The sequence below is a fragment of the Anabas testudineus genome, chromosome 6, assembly GCF_900324465.2.
Source record: "Anabas testudineus chromosome 6, fAnaTes1.2, whole genome shotgun sequence".
Classification (NCBI taxonomy): domain Eukaryota; kingdom Metazoa; phylum Chordata; class Actinopteri; order Anabantiformes; family Anabantidae; genus Anabas; species Anabas testudineus.
The window spans coordinates 17,930,405-17,950,449 of record NC_046615.1 but is presented as its reverse complement, the minus strand read 5'-3'; the positions used below and the strand labels follow the sequence as shown (position 1 = coordinate 17,950,449).

The window sequence follows — 20,045 nt, the reverse complement described above, 5'->3', positions numbered from 1 at the left end:
TTAAAGCATTTCATCTCAGGAACATTGCAGCCACAGCATCTGTTCAGTCACCTCACAAGGAGCCGTCTGTCCCCGTAAACAGGCAATTTCAGTGAGGAATGAGCCTGTGAACTGTGTTCCTCACCTCTGGACAGTGGGCTGTACATCAACAGCTGAGACGACAGAAGTAGTAGTGAGCTCTGCCTCCTGTTTTTATTTCTCTCTTCCCCTTTTTTCGCTCTCCATCTTGTCTTTTTTTTTTTTTTTTTTTTGGAGAACAAGGAGACAGAAGCACTATTCATGTCCCTGTTGAATCTCCCATGCAGTTCTGTCAATCTGTATCTCTCAGTCCCTGGTGCGGCCCTCAACGGATCACTGTACTGCCTTGTTGTCTCTCTAAATTTTCCTTTCATTCACAGTCCCTGCCATCTTCCGCTCCCTTGTGCACAGACCTACTGTACATAGGATGCTCCGTCTCCTGGGGATAATTCTCATTTAATAGCATTATACAATCGTCTCATAGTGGGAATGGATTAGTTCAGGCGGGGGGGGGGGGCACGTGGAGGCAGGAAAGGCGACGGCTGGCGGTAGTAGAGGTGGTCGGAAGGGGGTGAGAGCAGGGGTTCAGTCTCCAGTCTCCTCACTAAGCGGGGATGCTTTTCCGATAGATGCCATCTGCTCACATGGACACACAGAGGGAATTGAAAACCAAGCTGCTTCTTGTCCGTTCCCTCTTTCCACCAGCTCTCTCTCGCTGCCCCACAAAGCTTCATTCAGGGTTTATCTCTTCCACTCTGAATAAATAGAGACACCTTATCTACGCCGAGGAGAGTGGTGATAAATGTTTTCTCCTGCTCTTCGCAAGGGTGAAAAGACAAGCGCGCCACACTTCTTCATCATAGATGTTCTTTTCAGGGAAAAGGCAAAGAGGTATTTCTCATTCAGGTCATGTTAGTGTTTGGGAAAATTGCAAAACAATCTTGAAAAGCCAAATGCAAGCTCACACCCTGTAATACAACAGAGAAATAACAAACAGAGCAGGCATTTCCCTTCTTTTTTCTCTTAGTAGTAGGCCGCTGGCTTTGGAAATAAAACTTTAGTGGTGAGATCCACTGTCAGTATTTTTGGATCCAGTAAAATAGCCTCTGACCAACTGAGAAACAGAGGCAGTGAATTATTGGCCGGTGTGCGCTCGGTTCTCAAGCGCCTTCTTGTTTTGGGTAAGCTAAAGTTCATCCAGTCGTTTTTAGAGCTACATGGTTTTCTCAGATGGTTTAAACTGCGTCGTCTCCTGGAAGCATGCGCCACAGTTTGGGCAGTGTTGCAATGTTTTTGAGGTTAAATGAATTTGAACTTATCCCCAGTCTCCTTTTGTTTCCCTTTGCATTTGGATTACTGACTTCTGCCATTTTCATTTTGAAAATAAAACCATAATCCTCATAAGCAAGAAGCAATCCCATGCCTCCTGTCTGCAGCCCACAAACACAAAAACCAGCACTAAACTGATACGAGTCGTATGTATGCCATCAGTTCATCGCAAGTAGCTCATTTAAAATGACAAGTTAATCTTCTTTTTTATTTCTGTCTCTACTAAAAACAGAATGTAATCTTAATCACGATCACATTGCTCCTATTTATTGACCCATTTATTCAAAGCTGATTCATGGATACCGTTTTACCAACACTTCTTACTCCTCAGAATGGACTTTGTAAACTTACGGGTCGTATAATAGGCTCACTGCACATGAGAAAAATCCATATGCATCACTGTGTTCCTCTTGCTTATCTAAAGTACACATAGTGTAGGCTTCAGGGGAGCGTGGGCAGATGCGTGAAGGGCGTGTCAGCTTGGCATTAGATGGCTGAAGAATCAGGGGAATAGAGATTTCCTTTAGATTGGAGAGAGGCTTGTCTTTTCATGTCTGAGGATTATCCTTTTGATGAAGGGACATCATGCTGTGATGGATTTCTGAATTTTATCTCTGCTGGGTTTTACAACTGCTACCTTTGCCCTCTGACTTCATGGCCTCATCTTAAACCACCACCTCAACAGTTTTCTTTGTTTTCCGACCAAGCCGGGACCGTCTCTTACACCCAACACTTTTCTCATTTTCTTATGTGCTTAATTCAGAGCCCAAAAAAGGTTGTTTTATGATGGATCTAAAGGGTGTGATCATGCCAGTTCTCATGCTTATTTCGATGTTTTGGGCTTTCTGGCAGAAAATAGCAGCTTCATATTACCTCATCCCTGCAACCAACCCACCACCCCGGGCAGTTAGTTCACTGGAATCCCGGGTTTAACCCCAACATGCTCAGGTTCAGCTCAGCAAGGTGTACTTTTTACCTCTGACACAAGCGTGATACTTCCTTAGCCCCCAGTGTCTTTTATCCGATATCCACATCCGACCACACAATGCGCTCAACACACCTTGGGTTACTTTGTGCTCTGTACCCCCTACTGCTCTTCCTTGCCTCTACCTCTAACCACTATGATTTTCCCTATCCTCTCGTTGCTTGAAGTATGAGTAAGAGGAACATGATGAATATTGTAAACATCCTCACACTCCCGAAAGATCTAAATGATTCACATGGGTAGGGAGCTGCTTTAATTGCTCGGTTGAGAGGTTGTGGGCAGGATGTTCTGCACGAGAACTGAGACATCCCTATATTAAAAAAAGCAGACAGGGAGATGTGATGTGATGTGAGGTTTTGAAAGGTAGGCAGCTATTTGAAAAAGTCAATCCAGAGGACAATATGATCTCCATTGCTGTTCAAAAGGCATTTTGGGAAACAACGACAATGTTGGCTGTCAGCAGCCTTGAGGTTGCATAGCTGAGGACTGAACGTCGGTGACGGATACACAATACAGACATCTGCCTCAGTCTGCTTCCCCACAACCACTTTCCCGTGGCAGCTGAACTGACAGACTGACATAGACACATAGGATTGTAGAGGCTTTTGATGCTACCTGCTCACTGAAGGCACGTCAGCCAGCCTATACCTTCTCAGGCCACTAGCAATAGTTTTCATTCAGCTCAGCCAGGCGTTTTAGCCTGACACCAAAGACCAGGTATCTGAAAACCAATCAGCAATGATGAGAGGGAGCAGGTCACCTTGGTTCCTATCCTGGGAAATCTTAGTGAGATGCTTTCTTTTCAAGGCTTGTGCTGGCAGGAGAAAAAAGAACAAGAAGCTAATTTATTTTTTGCTTTGGTAATTGAGTCTAGCATGTATTGCTATCAAAATGCTATCTATTTAAACACTTCAGAGGGAAGTCGGTCGTGCCTGCTTCAATCAGTGTAATGTAACGGGCAATGTTTAGTCCAGCTCGCTTACTTTATGATGAAGAGACGACTCACTGATCTCTCCGACTTTAACATATTGAAGATGAGTCGACGCTTCATTTCTGTGCAAATTGAGGGTGCCTGTGCAGGATTTAGCAGCTTGCTGATATATCTTTCTCAGTGATATTTGAGTTTGAAATGGACTTAGGCTTACAGTAGCTAAGGAGTAATGGAAACTGTGTAGAGCCACTTATTCCACCTATAATGCATTTTCTCTCCACTTTTTGTTCTTGACTGAGAGTTGCTCTGTGTTGAGTGCCGTTTAATCCTAACTAAGGCACCAGAGGGTGCAATTCATTTTTATCCATGTGAGTCATTTTCCAGTTAATCCTCAAACTGACCAATTTACTCCCACCAAGATCATTTTTAATTATCACCTCTGTTTTACAGCTAATATGACGTCCAGCTGCCTTATGTTAATGTGATAGTTGCTGTTGAGTGTTGGCCTTCCTTTCTTTTTTTTTCTTTGCATGCACACTGGGCGATTAATTATGAAATATTAATGTGAATCTCAGCCAGGACTGGTGGGTGACAGATGCATGAAGGGTCACTGCACTGGCAGCAGCTGGACATGAAGGTCACACCAACCTGGGAGAGGTGGCAAACTGGGGAAGACATAAATGGATGGCTGGTGCAACCGTAACTTTATAGAAAATATAAATTATATCAAATATTATCAGATCTGCTAGGACGTATCACACTTGCACAGTCTGAACAACCTAGGTATAACTGGATGGTACATTTAAAGCACCCGTGTGCAACATCTTAAAAATGTTAAATCATCCAAAGTGTATAAATTGTAGTAGATGTGTTGAGTATTTGATCTGCATAATTAAAACAAAGAGGTCAGAGTACACTGGGAAATGCACACCCCAGTACCAGTATGTTGATGCAACAAAAATTACTACACCATGGACCACTATAAAAGTCAGTTTACAAAATAAATAGCACTTGATTTCCAGTATCTGTGACCATCACACAGTTTTCAGTGATTAAAGCCAGACAACCAACAACAGAAGGTGCAGCCGCCGTCCTCGAAAAATTACACTGTACACAATTCACTATTTACACATCGCTGCATTGAAAAGCAGGCGTGTTTAGTATTATCTGTGGAAATTGGTGTTTGAGTGACTGATCAGACTGTGTGAAGGACACAGCATGAACTGACCTCTCTGGAGAGTGTCCACAAAAAAATCATGCCTTACAAAAAATAACTCCAAACTACAAGACTAAACTTTGCCAAAGAACACGAAAATAAGCCTGATGAATATTGGCAGCATGTTATTTGGTCAGATGAAACCAAAATAATTTAGTTTGGATCGGTTCAGATCCAGCATGTTTTTACCACAGGGACTGCACAGACCAAGAAATACAGAGGTGGGAGTGTGTTGATATGGGGCCGTATGAGTGTAAAAGGAGTAGAGGAGATGACATTTATAAGACATCTCTGGAGATTAGTGCGAGATTGCTATCATTCATGCTGAGGAGGATCAAAAGTGTCATTAAAAATAAAGGTGGACATGCACATTATTAATAAGAAATAAAAGGCTGGACTCTAAGGGTGCACAGACAGTAAATATTGTCCTTTTGTTATAGTTGAATTAGTCAGATATTTCAGAACTTCCACTTTTCTACAAACAGCTGTTTGTTTGTATATCCATACATATCGACAAATGTTTCTAGGTAACCTGCCAGCTGTGTGTGCGTGTTAGAGTCCCAGCTTTATAATTATAAGTGTTAAATCTTAACAGGTGTTTTGCATTTGAACCTCATTTTAGCTTGATCGCTGGAACATGTGTTGACCATTGAATTGTCTTCAGAGATTCATTTTAATGTCATTTCAAAACAGTACCATAATATCTGTGGGCAGAATGTGGTCTAAAATAGCAATAGCAGCATTAGATCTTGAGGAACATGTGCTGTCCTTATTATAGCTGGCATCTGCTGAAATCTACTGACAGCTGGAAGTGGACATGGGGGTGGCAGCACTGCTAGAGGTTGGGTGTTTGTCTCTTGGTTGTCTGTCTGAATCAAAATTTGAAGTCAGGCAATCGTTTGCAGTGGGACGATGAGATGTTCTTCACACCTGTGCTTGTCAGTGTGAAGCTTGCAGGTCTCCATAAATCCTCAAATGCTGTTGATCATTATGCCTTTAAAATTATTTTTGAATGGATGAAAAGAAACGGTGACGCAGAGAGCTCCCATGTCCACAGTACCCAGATCTAAATTCACTTTTTCTATCAAGCTGAAACAACACAGTACATAGGATGTCTGACTTTATTACAATTCACAATGAAATGGCATTATGAAAATTGAATTTCTTTGTCAGTATCGTGTCCTTGTCTCTGTTAAATGAGGTGGGTATCGTGGCCTTTCAGTAGCCTGTGATCCAAGAGGGACCTATTAAAATCTGTTCATACAGCAGTTGTTAAAGTTACTGAGGATCTAGTTAAATGCCACTGGCTGTGTTGCTTCTCATCCGTAAACTGACAGGCCATTTTACTGTGGCAGTAATCCCAGCTGTAGTAATGCCAAAAGTACTGTCATAACCTTAGAGACTGACATTTTGCAGTGACCACCGTCACTAAAATAGTAGTTGAGGTGGGATTATCTAAGGTGAAAGATTGTTTTTTATTTATTTTTTTATTGATCTCTGTGAAGAAATTAACCACCAGTTAGTGCAGCAGCAGAAAGACTCGACAGGGAAAAGAAAACTAATAAAATGTGCAATAAAAACACACAAAAAGGCAAATATGTGGTAAAATTGTAAAAATAGTCTGGAGGGTGAGCTTTGTCATGTTTTGCGCATACTGTTTTTTTAATTTTTTGGAAGGCTACTGGTATGAGTCAGGCCTTTTACCTTGGCTCTGACCTTGTTGAGGTGGGACACTGGTGGATTAGAGGCAGACCTGTACCAGTGTATGCCTCTGTAGCGTGGTGTTGATTTACAAGAGCCAGCAGCAATGTAAAAGTACTTCTTGTTTTTGGTAATTTTTCCATCACTTAGCAATCTTGTTCCCGTTGTCAGCAGAATTCAGTTTCTCTTTATTCGCTCTCTTTTGCTCTATAACTTTTAAAAAATGTCTTTTTTTTTTTTGTAGCTGGCTTTGTCTTTTCTTACTCACTGTTTCTGTAGTCTACGTGGATATTAATCCTGGTGCTTCAAACCTGCCTGGGGCTCAGAGCTGTCTTCTGAAATGCAGATCTGTGGAGGTGTCATCATAGCTCTATGTCTTGGGTGTCTGTGCTTGCCCCCCAGCCTCATTCTTCTATTCACGCAGGCGTGATGACATGCATTATTCCTCAGTGACTCATCTGGACAGCCTCAGAGCTGCCCGGTTTTGGATTCCCCCTCTCAACACTTTCTGGAAAAATGGAAGCTGTTAGATGTTTTATGCTGGTGTAAGCACATCGCATACATAGACATGGTATCTGCATCTTTCTAGCCTCTCAGTTTTCTTGTGTAATCTGTGCAAACTTGGTCAGCCATGTGATAGTCATGCAGATAACTTGTGCCTCTTGCACGCTTTATTTTTACCCTGTGACACAACATTTTCACAGATCTAGGTTTACAGTTGCGCCGCATCAGGTTTATAGCCTCTAACTAAAGCAAATGACAGGCCTAGGAAAAATGACTCCAGAGTCACAGCTACATGCCACTGTAAGAATGCCTAAATATTTACAAGCCCTCATAACACATGCTCACTTACCACTCAGCCTCCTATTTGCTCAGGCTGTAAGTTTTTAAACTCAACCCTGTGGTTGCCTCCTTCGTTTGTAGCTACGTCTGTCCCACGTCACCGATCCTCTATGCAGCAGACCTCTTTAATTACTGTCATTAGGCAGAGTAGATCAGTGTTAGAGAACCTTATTAATAAAACCACGTCTCTTTCCTTACTGCACACAGAACAACCTAATGCTGCTCACTAGTGCTCTCTCTGAAAACAAGCTGCAGTTACAATGTTTACAGAAAACACGCTGCCAAATTGGATCCCCAAATCACACGAGTCTCACCAGGAGACATTTTCCTTTTCCACTCTCAGCCTTTGTCAATTGGATATGGAGGAGAAGTGTGCAGCTTTCCAGTAACAGATTGAAGCAAAGTGGGGTGTATAAGGCCATGTCAGCATGGTGTCACTTGTTTACTGGTGGACTGGTGCTGAATGGTGGCGTGATCAGGCCAGAGTAGCCCTTTATTCACCACTCCAGTCCTCCATTAAGTCCTCCTCTCTCCGTTGTCCTATCTGTTGAGATCTACAGTAAAATTCCACTGACATTTCTCTCATCCTCCTCTTCCCTTAGCCACTGTTTTTATTTTTAACTATGTTCTGTTCTGTTTCACTTTCAGTCCCTGTTTTTGTCTGCTGTCGAGATGTCATCACGCATTCCTCTGTGCCTGTTGTTTAATTAGTCATATGGAGTTGGTCTCCTCTTTGGGTAATGGAAAAAATGAACTCACATTTTAGTCCCGCTGGGTCCTTATGTGTCTCTCCACCTTCCGACTTGAAAACAAAACATTATCCCCCCTGAGCTGCATGCAAAAACCACACATCTGTTCTGCACATAAGATATAAACAAAACGAATCCTAATCACCAAAAACCAGCGAGATTATTAAATGTAGTGTAATTTCAAGCAATAAAGTGCCATTTTTTTTTCCTATATGGGAAATCGGATTAGACCAGATTAAAGTTGATTGGTTTTTTCATCCATCTCTGCAGCGTTGTGATCTACAGGATGTTTGTTAGGTCTTACCACATTGTTTAGTCCTGGACTTAGGGTGTATGTAACATCTGTTAGGATTGTGGTTCCACAGCATGTGACCTCAAAGCTGTGACGGTGCTTTATCTTATCAGTAGGTTAGCATTTCAGGAGCGAGTGATGGTGATGTGTCCTAAATCTCTGGCACAGAGCAGCATGTCCTGACCATAGTCGGATATCATTTTAGGAACTGAGCTAAAAGAGTGCAAAAATAAGTTTTGTCACGCTGTCCAGTTCCTCATGCGGCGGATTACCACTGAGGAAGTGCTGATGGCTTTTTGGGTCAAAGTGTCCTTTCAGGTGCCACAGCCTCCTGGAAGAATACAGTCCTACCTTTGTGTAATGGCATGTGCCTCATGTTGGCTGTTGTTGATGTTTGTAACATAACCCAAGCTAAGCAAGGCCTGGTACTTCAGCGCATTATTAGCAGCAGCAGGAGACCACCCGTTGAGCTCAGACAAATAAAAATCCCATTTCCTCTCTTTCCATTGGCGGTATTAAGAGCTGAGGATTGTGCTGTTGCCTGAGTGCCAATGAAAAAGCCACTCAGTGTGTGAGCAGTTAAAGCCCTCTCAGCGCAGCGAGGGTGAGGCCTTCCTTCTGTATGCATCACCCCAGCCAGCTTGATCGATTCACTGTTTGCTCTGCCTTGTCTGAGTGCGAGCTCACACTACCCACTCCGCCCACAGAAAATAATTCGGATTTCGACCAGGGCAGCCTGCTTCTCCAACACACACACACACAAATACAAATACAGTACATAAATGTATACATGTACAGTGAGTCCACAAACAGTCTGTCTTTCAGCCTCAGGGAGCTGGACCGCCCAGACATGAATCCATGAATTCCTCATAACACAATCTGTTGGCTAATCAATAATTCAGCTGTATCTGTGAGCAAGCATGTTTGGCTCCAATCTCACCTGCACCTCCCTTAACAAGTTGGGTGTTCTGTCCTTGAGCTGGGCTGAGCTTAGTTGTGTGTGGGTTTCTGGTGCTGATTAGTTGGCTTTTGTTAGGTCTCAGCCTGTGCTTGTTCTACTCCACGTTTGTGTATCCACTTCCCCTGTGTATGTGTGTACAGGGAAGAGTCTTTGGCCATTGTGCATTGCAGAGCGGTCATTATTTCAAATGTCGTACACCTCTCGTGTCTTCACAGCAGTGTGTGAATGTGAAAGTGTCTGTCTGTAGTTGGCAAAGTTGACGCGTGCTGATGCGTGTGTGTCTGAGCTTATGCATGATCTGTCTCTCACTCCTGGCGGCTAGACGAATCAACGACATGGATCTCATTAAAAGGTATAGAGCCTGTGGAGAGGTCAGCGGCTGAGTCCTCTCATTAGTGGGCCCCGGAAGGCTGCCTGTGTGCTGTGTTTGGCGGCGGTGGCGGTGGGGCGGGGTATCCTCATCGGCATGCCTCTCATCTCTCTCCAGCCCACACCTGGGGGGTGCTGTGTCCGACGCTCTTTCTCACCGCAGGCCTCAACCTCATCTGACAAGGTCAAGGACAGCACACGGGGCCACGGATTACCCTCAGTCCTTGTCGTCTAGTCCTCTCTATCTCCCCTACTTTCTATCATGGCCCTAATGGGCTCCCTACTTCCAGTTCTGTTTTTAAACCTCTTTGAGTGTTTTATCAAAGGCCACATTCAGTTTCCATCCCAGTGACAGCCTCTCTCGCTGCATATCAAGCTGCACCAATAGCCCGGCAAGCAGCTTTCTGGGTCGTTAGTAACTCGTTCCAGGGCCCGGACTCCTATCAAAGCCAGCGACCATGAACCAGGAATGACTTTCAGCCAAGGGCATAGTGTGTCTGTATCTGTGTGTGTGTGACTGTGAATTAGAAAGACAGGACGCTTCTGAAGGTTGCCTGCCTTTGGACACTTTCTCCTTTTTTTCTGAATGGTCTTTCTTTCTTCTCTTGCCGTCTTGTCCCCTGTGTGCCTCTCCGTTTAATGTCCTTCCAGATAAAACAACGCCAGTAAACTTCCTCTTTGTTTTCATTCTCCTTTTCTCACTGATAACCACGCTATCTAAAAGTAGGCCCTGGCAGCACTCCCTGTCTATCCACTCCCCCCACTCCACCCCTCATGTCCCTTTCCTCGCTCTCGGTATGTTGGGGTGTATTGTGTGTAATCAGTAGATGGGTGAAGGGGTGTGTGTGTATTTTTGTTGTTTTTGTTTTTTCAGTTTTTATTTTCTGGGGCTGCCAGAGGAGGAGGTGGCAGGAGTGATTACGAATGGATGGAACTAGCATGTATCTGTTGACTGTCACTTCCATTAAGCGTGCTGTCCTCAGTTGCCTCCCTTGTATGCCCAGATCTAGCTCTCGGTAAGCCAAGGTCCCCTTTTGTTCATTGTCCAACCTTTCTAATCCACAAACCTTCAGGTCCACAGAGACACTGTAGTAATTACAGGATCTTTTTGTGTAAACCTACAGATTTAGATAATTTTTTAGGCTTTTTTCGTTGCTCTACTATTGATCAGAGTTAGGATTTTTATAAAACCTGTTAGTTTTCGCATCAGTTTGCCTCGAGAGCAGAGAAGGATGATAGTCCACACACTGCTGTATGGCTTCAACTCCCTGTTTCCCCTTTCCAGTTTCTCTCCCCCCCAAACTCTGTCAGTTAATATAGCTTGACATTTATTTGAGAAAACAAATAAAAGTGCTTGGTTTGGGGATTGTGTTGTATGCAAACCACACTCCTTTTTTTTTGTTTGTTTACATTTCATTGGATGTCATGATCTCTTGGGTGACAGTCTGCTGCCAAAAGCGGAGGCCTCAAAGGAATTCAGTTTAACGCTGTGTAAGTGCCTTTTCTAAAGGGCAGTGCTGCGCCTCCTGTTGTCTAAGTCAGTTTAGCAGAATAATCAGTGCTTTAATTAACAAAAGTCAGTTCAGAATATGAATTATAGTTTTCCTTTATCTGCAGTCATGTCACACAGAGAAACAATTATGACTGATTGTTAGTTTCTATTGTCTCTTGCTGGTGATAATTAGTTACTTTTTGCTTATAAATCACACTTCTTGTCCATAAATAACTTCCACTCCTGTGCTCTGTGCTCATTTGCGAGTTCTTTTTCATATTAATGAGGCCCTGAACTTCCCCTTTTCCTTGAAGCAAGAGATTGCAAGTCATTCTATGAGTATGTTCTGTTGAAGAGAGAGGAAAGCGTGTCATTCAGGCAGCCCTATAGGCCGGCCAACATTTTGTCTCGGTCTCCAAGTCCAGACACAATCCTCGCTCTGGTATGACAAACATCTCAGTGGTGCTCGTTTAAACTAGACCTAAGACTTGTTGGCACACAGTGACCTCAAAGTACAGATACAGTAATAGGCAAAGGCTTTATGCACTACTTTTTACATGTTGAAATTACAACCACAAACATACTGTATTGAGTCATTAAGAACTGCAGGTATGTTTGAGGACAAGAAGAACAAGGAGTCAGATGTTATGGCCCCTGCAGAGCCCTGATCCTGTTGTGGAGTTACATGAAATGACAGAAGACAGACAGACAGCCTAAAGCCAGCTTTGGCAGGTTCTTCGGGATTCTTGGAACCATCTACCTGCAAGACGTGTACTTAGGAAAACAGCTTTAATGACAAAGTGGGGTTTTTCTGTCGACTGAACGCTACTACTACTTTGTTTTTCACTTTACTTTCAGAGCCTAAAACTTCAGTACAGAACTCTATTTAGTTCAGTCACACTTTTATACACATTCACTTTTCCCTGTTTATCTTTCTCTCATTGTCAAACACCAGAACACAAACACTCTCTTGACTCTCCCGCGAGTCTCCTGAATACCATGCTCTGGAGTTCCTCTTCATCGCTGGCTGGGGTAATGACATGGTTGTGGCCCTCACTGCGGTCGCTGTGAAACAGCAGATCTGCTTTGCAACCACACCTTTCTGTCTGTTTGTGTGAGGTGATGGAGTGTGTGTTGTCTGGAGCTGTGCCATCAGCCTACAGCCAAACTGCCATCACTCTCAGCCTTCTGTAGCAGGCAGTGAACAATATTTTGCTTCGCCTCATGTCTTCTCTTTTCCATTTCATCTCTTATTTCTTTCTTGTCTGATTCAAGCAGCTCTCGTGTTTTCACTTCTTCTCCTTGTTTGGAAATAATTTGTCGTGCCTGATTGCTACTCAGCTCATGACCGGAGTTTGGTTCTTTTCTCGTTACTACAGAGTTGTTTGCATTTGCCGGTTGGCCCGTCCAGAGTGGGTAAGGGGTGCAGTGGAACCAATTATAGCAATGGGTTTTGTGTGCAGCAAGCATAACGGGGCAGTAGCGGCTGTGATAGGTTTATAATGGGACTGAGCCACAGTCACAGATGTAAAGGGTTGTTGTTTTTAGTGATTGCAACGGTCACTATGTGAAAGGTGTGCCAACATAGCATAGTCCACTTGAATCTGTGACCGATTAACATCAAGCACCATTCACAACCAGATGGTTTCCCAACAGTATTTTAAATGTTTTTTTTGTTTCATTTATTTATAATTGAAATGAGAGTTGCATTGGCAAGATATTTCTGCAAAAGCCCAAACTAAATGAAAGGCCTGTGCTGTTGGGGTTAAGTGCCTGTGCTTCCATCCGTTAGTCACATTGCTCATAAGCTTTGTTTGGTTGTTATATCCAAGCACTAAGTGGAAAAAGACAATTAAATAACCCAGAGTTTTCATTTCCCACACTCATAATTGATGTGCTAGTTATTTGCTTATTCATGGTGGGGGTTGAAAGCAAGAACTCATTTCTTAGACAGTATTCTTAGGATGTTATCTCTTGAGTAATGAAAGTCCCATCTTCTCTGTCTTTGGAGCCAGTGTGTGATCCTTCGTCTGACTAAGGCCTGTACGGTAAATGATATGGCTAGGGCCATTAGCTTGATCTTTGTCTGTTCATACTGCTGGCTCTTCCTGATAGCTAAAGTGTTTTCTGCTTATTAACCATACTGTCATATGCTCTTTTGTAAGGGTGCACATTCATCTAAATGCACGCCACTACATTCAAATTCCTTAAAGCAGCACACGTTTCACCACAAGAGACTTGATCAACTAGGAAATGAATGAGAGAATGTCAGTGCACTACTTTTTGCTTAGCTCAGTGTAGACTATCGAAGAAGTGATTTGTATTCGTGCTGCCTTTTGGTCTGCCCTGTTTGCAATAGCCAATCTGGACAGGGGGTTGTTATCAGAGAGCCTGAATAAAACAGCTGCCGAGCACTCTTCACCACGGATCCGTTGAAGTCCTTCTACGCCTTTGAAAATGTGGTGTTCTGCCTGTTGTGTCAGGCGCTCTGCTCACTAATGGCTCCTGGCTCTCATCCAACCTTATCCCCACATTCTGAACCTGGCTTTGGTTGCATCAAGCTCCTCTCACTACTAGAGAGACTTACCTGGATCCTGCCAGCCAGCAGCCAGTTTCTGCTAGAGAAACAGTTCAGTCCACAGTGGATGAGGCACTCGCAGCATAAGCCCGACCCCATGCGCTGCTCTGCGAGGGGATGCCTCGCACCTGCCACTGCTGCCTCCCTAATATTTAGCAACGAGAGGGTTTCAGCAAAGCCCCGTGGGCAAGTCACACCAGATTTCTCACTTCACAAACCAGCCCAGTCACATTGAACTGGCTTTTCCTACTGTTTTGGCTCTGCCCTCTCCTTGCCCTTGACTTGTTGAGCTGCTATTGAAATCAAATGCACGTACCGACTTGTCAGCTCCACGTAGCCACTAGCAGCTAGCTTAAGTACATCACCCTTATCTGTGATGTCACTTGCTTCCCTCCCTGTCCATGCTTGTCTGAGCCGGGTCATAAGCCGCCCCCTCCCCTTCTGTAGACCTGTCTGTTTAACTGTAATGCAGCCTAAGCTTTTTGTTGAGAAGGGCATTAGCCTATATTTGTAAGCATGGGTGCTTTGTCATCCAGACTTGGGAATGGCTGCTCCAGATGGGTGATTAGTCACTACTGTGTGTATGTGTCTTTGAGACGCTGTGAGAGAGCTGCCGGTGTGTGTGACCTGAGATTGGTGTGATTACAAGGAGAAGAGTCAGTCTAAATGAAGATAAAACACAGGGGCTTGTATTGCTTCATGTCATGCACTTCTGTGTTTGTATGTGTGCGTGGATTTGCGGCTCTGTTTGTTATCATCTAATAACCGTCATCCCTCCCTACTTTGCTCTCACATCCCCAATCTCATCTGTAGCTCTGACTCTGCAAACTGGGCTCCCATCAGTGATTTGGAGTGCAGCTCTTGTGCCTGTAGGCTGCTGTAATGATAGCTTTTGCAAAAAAAAAAAAGAAAAAGAAAAGCCCAGCTGTTTTAGAATGAAAAGTGGAAAGAAGGAAGAGGAGGATGAAAGCGTCACCAGCCCTCTATTGTACAGCTGCAGTCTCATACAATTTCACGGAGCAGACCTAACAAAAGCAAGAACACGTGCACCATGAAAGATTAATTGGTTGCTGTTAGCTCTAACTCTCATCATCACCTGCAGCAGAGAAGGTAGGGAATACAGAACAGAAACGTGTTGCCTGGTGTTGGTGAGGATAATAAGGCACCAGGGGAAAGGCGTTTTTCTCTCTCTGGCCGCTGGCAGACAAAAAGTTTCCAAAGTCAAGCACGCAAAAGTTGAATTTGAAGAAATTGAAGCTGAGATGTTGCTGTTTCATGTTTACCTTGTCTAGTTAGCGCGGTGATGGCTCATCAGCTGGCACTGATTGCACTGTGGACATGGTTAACAGCCCATTTAGAGGTTATACGTGTGTGTGCGCTGTGTGTTCACTTCTACACATGCTTGTACACAAGTGTGTAATGTTGTGTGTGTGGTATGCCACTGTCCAGACACATCTGCCTGGCTTTAATTAGTTTTGCCTGGCACAGGGACCAACCAGTCTCTCTGGTGTTTAATAACGGCCTAGACAGTGAGCATTTATCAAGGTCTGAATACAGCTTCAGGATCATGCATTCATTTGGCCAAAATCACTTTAAAGTGATTATGTTCTTTTTATTTTCTGAAGCTGGTTGTGAACGAGTTATTTCCCCTGCACGCTGGGGCACGTTGAAAACACAAATTCTCTCTGCTGTGAACATTTTGGCTCCCTGTCGCTCCTCTTCTTTCATTTACTCCCCATTTTCTCAGTTTTCATTTTATTCATTTTTTTTTTTTGTCATTGGACTATTATGTCATGTGTCTGATCCACATTTTTATGCCAATGAGTGCTTCCAGGGCCTAGAAATTTGTTCGTATGCCTTTTCCTGATTGCTCATTTGATCAGAGTCATCATAGTGAGAGATATCCCAGGCAGACAAACACAGGCTATATGTTGTCTACTCAATCAGAATCAGTAAATGGTCCTCTGGAGCAAACAGACCCATTCTAAATGCCTCCTCATTCACAGCGTCTCTGTCCTTCCCTCTCCTGAATGCAATGATTTCTAATCAGGGCAGGAGACTTTTGCTGATGAACCAGTATGAGCTGACAGACACCCTCCCCTCCCTTAACCTATCTCCTCGCTCTTCTTCCCCTCCATCCCTTCACATCTGTGAATGTTACCTGACGAGACTCATTTGTCAGCCCCCTCCCTAGCCCTTCTCTTTCCGTCTGCCTGCCCCAGCCACCTGATCCCTCCCTCCTGTTTTTCTGCCAGTGCCAACAGAACTGAAGAGTTGCTGTGTGTGTGTGTGTGTTGTATGTGTGTGTGTGTGTGTGTGTGTGTGTGTGTGTGTGTGTGTGTGTGTGTGTGTGTGTGTGTGTGTGTTTGTGTTTGAGTGGGTGGGGGAGTCTGAAGAGACAGAAACTAAACTGAGCAGAGCCGAGTTGCACACAGGTGCAGCTCTTCTTGGTGCCGGAGGAGTAGCTGTCAAAGTCTCTTCAATTTGGTCCTATTTCTTCATGTCATCCCCACTGTGGCCTTTGTATGTTTCACTCTATAGTCTAACTCGGGTCTAGCTAAGTGCTCTTCCCGGATAGAGGGGCCCCAAGAGGTGCAGTACCCACAGGGAGCATCCCTGCAGCTGTTGCGCCAGCTGTTGCTCTTCATAAGTCTTTAACTTCTGTGCAATTGTATTGTATGGATATTGTTTTTGTTATTATCTCTGACTTACTACAAGGACAATTTCCCCATAAGGGATAATAAAGATTTCTACTACTGTTGTAATATATTGCATGCCAGAAGGGCCTAAAAAATATGGTGAGGAATTCAAAAGCAGCAGGAGCAGCAGCTAACGTTGCCCCCGAGCTCCTCTTGCAAGCTCAGTGAATGCAAATGGACTTTTTTTTAAATAAAGTAGAGCTCCCCAGCTGTAATAGTCTGCATGGCGAGCACAATGCTGCATACCCCCATATTCCCTCATTCAATACCACAGCAACTTCTTTTTTGTGTGGGATTGGCTGTCTGATTCCTTCCTCTGTCAGCTCACTGGAGGAGATTGCTTTGATTTTGGGGCAGACTTGACCAGATTAAATAGAGTCAGTCCGGGCCGCGTGGATGGGTGGCTCCCAGCCATCATCTTATTTGTGTTTCTCATTGTCGCTAGCAGCTCCCCTCCATTTTTGTTCTCTCCCCTTCCTTTGTTTGCCTCACGCTTCTGCTCAGTATCTGGCCAACGATTGATAAGACCCAATCCCTGACAATGCTTGCAGCACGCCAAGCATTGGATCGGTGGCGATGGTGCTCATGCATTGTGGTGAGTGTGTCTCTGCTCAGGCTTTAGGAAAGAGATGGGATGCAGCTCACGTCATTGTTTATCTACCTTTCTACTTCCAGATGGCGCTCAGCAGAAAGAATGTGCTTCTTTACGCTCTCCCTCTCTCTACCACTCTCTTTCCTCGCTCTCTCCTTTCCTCCATCTCTCCTGTGGCTCACTCTGGTCTATGGACTATGGTTTCAGGTCTAGAACACGCAGCATGAGTTGAGGGGGAAGGTGATGAGAGCCAGAAAGACAGACTGGAGCCCTGGAAAGTCAGGTGGTAGTCTCTGAGTGTAGTCTGTGTGTGTTTAGACTTAAAGTGAGAACATATGTGCCTGTTATTGTACCTGTGAGACTGTTGCACTTTCCTGCTTCTTTTTTAAATATTTGTGAATCTAAATAACAATACACAAACGTAATGGTTTGACAACACATTTGAAACACTTGACACCTTTTCCCAATTTTTTTGAGGTCATTGAATCATAAAAATCCTGTCTCTGGCAACAATTGAGTCGGCCGAGCCGTGTTCTCACTGTCGTCTGGATTGATGGACGGTCAATTCCAGCAGCGGGAGATAATCACAGCATGTCAGCCTCCACCGATCCAAACTCTTATCTGCGTCTGCCCACTGCCAGCGTGCCACAAATGACCAAAGGGACACGCATTTCTCTTTATTGTTCCAAAGCCCTGAAAGAGTGATTGTGCTTGTGCGTACTGAACTTAGTTTTTGCAGGCTTGTGGGACTCTGCATCCTCAGCTGGATGGACACATTCACCTGAAGCGCACCTTCACCATTTGGGTACTTCAACAAAACTCACCTCCCTGCCTAGGGAAAGTGCATACTCTTATGCTAAGACAGCATTTTTTGTTGCATGCTGCCATTTGAAAGGAAAAATGCACTGTCTGGTGTCTGTGTCTGGTGGCAGAGACAGTGCACCTTTCACACCTTATTCAGAAAACATCTGTTGTAACACGTTAGTGATAGAAGTTTGGATTCTACCATTGTCCCTTGGCAGTGTATTTTTATCACCATTAACTGTACTACAATAAGATGAATTCTCCTGAGCGTGTAGTGCATCAGTGGAGTTTGACAAAAGTGTCCTTGTTTCTCGCATTCGCTCTGCTGGCTTGAGGTCTTTGAAGGGTTATTTTTCCCTGAGTGAGCTGTACTAATTGTGGCCTAATGGTGAGCTTTTATAGCTTAGAGTGGTAAAAAGCAGTCGGTTGGTGAGGCTTGCTGCCTGATTACGCTGTCTAGTTAATGCACCCTCCTCAGATACAAATGGAGGGTGGTTATTGCATCAGGAGAGACAGTCAGCCTGTCAAAATCACCCTCTCTAACAGATAAGAGAGGGAGATAAAGAGAGATGGAAAAGAGTGAGACAAAATATATTTTGGAGAGCCAATTTCACTGTGGTTGTGCAATTATGAAATATTGCAAACATAATAACCTTTTGCCTGCAGAATTTATATATAGGCCATTCCAGAGAATGGACACTGTTGTGTCGATGATAACATGTGAAGTCCTATGCAAAGCAAAGACCGTCTCCAGTGAAAAAGTGTTTCTCACTTCCACTATGTAGAGTAAAAAATGCTGGAAATGACAGCTGAAAATATGAGCCCCCATACTTTTTCTAAGTTGTTGTCCTTATGCTGCTCTTAGTCAGTTCGGTTCCTATATTGATTATGTATGTGTGGGAGTGCATGGCAATGTTTATGTGACGAAAAAAGGGCACTGTTGTATGCAGTTTTTATTTTCCCTAATTAATCACCAGTGCATCATGAGTGTTTCAAAGCAAAAAGCAAAAAAAAAAAAAAAAAAAAAAAAACTCCTTCAGCACAACTTTTGCTGCAAGTCACACATGAAAGCCCAGTGAATCATGGCCTCAGCACTACTGCAAGTTGTGCCAAACACCCACACTGGCTGCAGCACTGCTTACTATGCATCTGTCTGAAGAGATGCCCAGAGGTAGTACAATCTAGTCGCTCTTCCAAAGTTAGGGGAAAAATGGGGTCAGGAACTGAAGAACTCCTTTCTGACCTGCTAATATGAGAAACGCACACTGGTGGAATGTGAAAGCTGCTTTAAACCACAGAACAAGCTCAGCCGAGTTTGAAAGTTTACATAAGGACCTGAAATATTTATGCTGCACCACAGAGCTGCAGCAATTATGCATGCACATACCGTATGTATTAGCATGTTTACATACACATAAGCACAAGTCTACACTCTACTACAGTCATTACCCGGTCTTTATGACTTACAATCAGTAACCATAACATATTTCTGTCTTTTAAATTTATGCTGACATGAACTCTACGATCATACATTATCTCGTCAAATCTGTGTGGCCTGCAACAAATAATTTATTGGTTAGACAAAACCCATTGTGTGTTTCCGAAGACCAGCTTTTTGTCAGAACGACAGTTAAAAATGAAAAATGGCAGCATTTCAGAAGAATGAGATACAGAGGAAAGCTGTAAATCTTTTATGTCATGAAATGATAAGTTGGTGATGGAAATCACTGTCAGTTAAATTAAATTCAATAATTGACAAATTGTTTCGGTACTTCAGGTTCACACAGCTCTAATGTATATCAACATAAACTGTCAGATTCACCTTACTAATGACATGCTATATGTAAGGATGTTTTTTATCTAACAATGTAATGTGGCAATTTTAATATATCTCCTTTTTCTTCTTCTGTGTTTGTCCTGATTATTTACAAACTGTTCTGGATTGATTTCTGTTTGCCATTAGTTCTTTTAGTTATTCTTAGTTCAATTACTTTAGATCTGATAAAATCAAACACACACCACCACACCCAGCAGTAAGTGAAGGAAAGTCTTCCTGTGGTGCCAGTGTACAACCATGCCTGACTCCACACTCTTATTATCATGATTGCCTGCAAAAGGTGGAGGGACGCTGAGTCCATTCACTCAGCCAGACAGCTTCATAAAGCGGCTGCCGATGGTTCCCAGTGGGGCCCTCATCAGCGGCAGAGAGCAGTGAGGCGCCTCTGGACTTTGCTCTCTGAAGTGACAATAGTTCTCCTGCCGATAGAGGGAGAAAAGAGAGCAGGGAGGGTAGAAAAACAAGATGGCTGCCAAGCAATAGGCATCTGTTGAATACCTCATAGGAAGGTCATCCAGAAAGTAATGAGGTGAAACACTTCAGTAGAGCTGTAGCTGTCAATCAGTTTGGACATTGTTGGGTTATAATGAATGGCTGTTGTGACTGGTAAGCACCTTCATAACTAGACAGCTTGGCTGAATGTAGACCA

The 20,045-nt window shown here is 43.7% G+C and overlaps 1 protein-coding gene across 1 annotated transcript in view; it reads left to right on the top strand.

The window, feature by feature from the left end:
- The window catches only part of plxnb2b (plexin b2b), a 113,201-nt gene that overhangs the window by 1,053 nt on the left and 92,103 nt on the right, over window positions 1–20,045 (top strand). The window lies entirely within an intron of this gene.